We start from the raw sequence: 3468 nt of genomic DNA, 5'->3' as shown, positions 1-3468 counted from the left end.
TTATAAAAGGCATATCATTTTTTTTGAAAGATTGTCTTCGAAAGATAGATTAGACAAGTAATGATTAGTAATCGACAAAATTGATATCTCTATTTTTATTTTAAAAGAAAGATTGTATTCTCAAAAGAATTTGTGTTTGTGGGAATCAAGCTAGGGTTAAGATTGAGATGGAAAAATTTACCTTTCAAGACGGGTGCCGAATGTGGATGCTTTAGAGAGAATAGTTGCTTTTTCCAACTATTATTTTGTTGTGCATGGCATATACTCGGCCGAGTTATTTTTTTGAATTTTCCATAGAAAAAGATGGAAATTCCTTATTTATACTCTCTACCATATCCTAGTATGATAGCGAATGCTTGTTTCTTAGAATGAAGTAGGAAAAATGAAAATGCCTATATCATCTAGGCATGCACCAGATTCCCTCTTGCTTTCGAATTCTTTGGTTAAACCAGTTCGTGCAGGGTCGGGTATTCTTGATTGACCAAGAATTCCGGGGAAGTGTAAGCTTCAAGGTTCGGTAGAAAAAGCGCCTGACTCTTGTTCTCATCTGTGTTCGAAAGATAGAAGGAAGCGACTCAGACTGAAGATCGACGGATGTATCTTCTTGTATAATCTTAAGGCTAAATTGAAAGCCTAAGTAGAAAATCTGAATTTCTTTATATTGGATATTGTATTATTCATGAGCATTAATATGATATATATATTCGATGTTTGCATATATTTGTATAAAATAGGCTTAGAGATTGAAATTTTAAGTTTATTTATGAATAAAGCGTAGTTTAGGGCTAGATCCCAAATTGATGTCTTTACAATTTCAAAATTTGAAAGTTTTCCAATCAATGTATCCCTAGTTACTGATGTATTAGGCATTGTTCTTAACTCATATATAGCAGTAACCTTCATTTTATATGTTGTTGGCAATCCTCTTAAAACTTTTGAAACAATTTCATCTTCACTTAAGGTTCCTCCACAATATTTAATACCCAAAACAATTTCATTTACTCTTTCCATAAAAGCAGAAATCCTTTCATCTTCTTCCATTTTCAGATTTTCATACCTGACCTGGAAACTTTTATGTTTTGCAATTTTGACTGTGGAATCTCCTTCATTCAATGTTTCTAGATGATCCCAAATAGCTTTAGCAGTTGATCTATTTGATAATCCCATGATTTGTTGATCTGTTAATGCGCTCAAAAGTGCTTCTCTTGCTTTGTGATCATTTTCCTCATCTTTAGCCAAGTTTGGTGGATTAGGCTGACTGGTTGTAGGAGTTGTGTAGCCATTCTTTGTAACATCCTAGATGTCCTTTCCAATGCAATTTAGATGTGTCTCCATTCTGATCTTCCATATTCCATAGTTGGTTCCATCAAGCTTAGGACTCTCCTTCCTAAAATAGTTAGTAGACATTGGATCTCCTCAAGCTGTAAAACTTCTGCAAAAAGAGGACTAGGCTCTGATACCAATTGTTAGGTCCCAGAGACAACTGAGAGGGGGGGGGGGGGGGGGTTGAATCAGTTGTCAAAATAAATTCAAACCAAAACAACTTAACCAACTTTAATGCTTAATACCGGTAAACCAGACTTGTATGCCGATAGACAGTTTTATCAGTTAATTACAGTACCGGTAAAGATTAATGCATGAAACAGAAAGACAATAACATCCACACTGCATAACACCAATATTTGTATGTGGAAACCCTGTAAGGGCAAAAACCATGGTGGGAAACCTTACCCACAATCAGATGATACTACTGCAAATAGTATGTGTATACAAATGAGTTCTGCACATGCAAAAAGGCCAAGCGCCTAGAGCTCACTGCTCAAACACCTTAGGAGTCACACTGACTACAATTGGATGGTTAAATCCAATAAGGATGTACTGCTCAAAATAGCATCTTACTATGCTGGATTCAGTACCTGTGTAGTTCTGATTGTCTTCACAAAACCTTGCTTCAACCTTCAAATGATGTTTGCATGTATAGCTCTGCTTATTCTCACATATACCTTCACACAATTCCTTTTTCGCATTCCACATTGATCTTACAAATAAGATCTTACATTTATATCATAACCTAAGACCAATTTTAGTAGGTCGACTCTAAAGGGTATTATAATAAAATCATTTTACAAATAAAACAATATCCGATGCAATAACCAATTCAACATGTCGGCTCAATGCAATTATAACATTAATAAAACATCTCCATAGTGTGTCGTGCTGATCTGGAATAGATAAGCCCGTCAGTGAATGATCTGGACCTATTTGCCGGTAACAACAAATATGCAAATACGAATATTCCAATGAACAAATCTCCAAGACAAAGTGTCCAAACGATGTCTTCGACATAACCAGGTGTTTTCCATGCCATTCCAGGTGCCGGTGAACATTATATCATGTCGGTGTACCAGATACCGGTGACTGTGCATAAGTCACTTGCTTGCTGGTGAACATTGCCAATTCTTCAAAGTGCCAGAGTTGATAAGTGATAGTAGGTGTTGACATCAATGAGAAAACTATACCAAAATACCAACATATGGCATTATTGGCCATGATTCTTTCATTTCAATGAGTATTTTCCTCAACCTTCTATTCATTTACAAGATAAAATTTTGCCTTAGTTATAATACATGTTGACCATATAATGACCTACTATGATAATATTTATTATGAACATTATGTATATCCTCCCTAAATTATAGGTCCCAAATGGGATTGAGAGCTTCATGGGAATCATACAATTTGTTCTATACTTCCATTATGGCATAGTAAGTTGGAGAGGTTGTGACACACAACCATTTCTAAATTCAAGGGTCTAAGATTTTCTACAATAAATTACTTTATTATTAAAAGATATGTTATTTCTAGAACCCATGTAAGTGAATCATAATGCCTCTAGTAATAACTATGTGCATGTTTTTAACATCAATATCTTGAATCACATTTACATGATCCATTCAAATAATTACTATATGTCATCCATGATTATAAGTGTATATGTCATTTTGAGAGCATGAATGTGTTTGGAAGCCTTCCATCAACTAGGACTTATTATACCTAGAGTATAACCCTAGAAATTTGTAATTGTTTGTGGCTTTGCTTAAGTTGTATATATTCATTCAAAAAAATTGGCCAAAAAACTTCCAATCTAATAAACAAACTAGTTGTAGCAATTCTTTTAATGATCACCCATAGAAAAAAATTCATATATATAATTGCTATTTGAAAGATTTGCTTCTTGTCATTCTTAATTGCACCAAGCAATAACAATTTTATCCTAACTAGTTGATACATTATTGCTATTTTTGGCATTAGGTGGGGACTGTAGCTACAACACAACCCTTGTTATTTTATGTTATGGTAGTTATTCTATAATTATAAATAATAATTGTTTTTTTTTCTCATATGCAATTCGAGTTAAATAATATATTTTTATGTTTTATTGTATTGAATTTTTAATATTTTTAAAAT

This window comes from Cryptomeria japonica, chromosome 8 (genome assembly GCF_030272615.1).
Source record: "Cryptomeria japonica chromosome 8, Sugi_1.0, whole genome shotgun sequence".
NCBI lineage: Eukaryota > Viridiplantae > Streptophyta > Pinopsida > Cupressales > Cupressaceae > Cryptomeria > Cryptomeria japonica.
The sequence above is the reverse complement of the archived record's forward strand: the minus strand, read 5'-3'. Positions refer to the sequence as shown.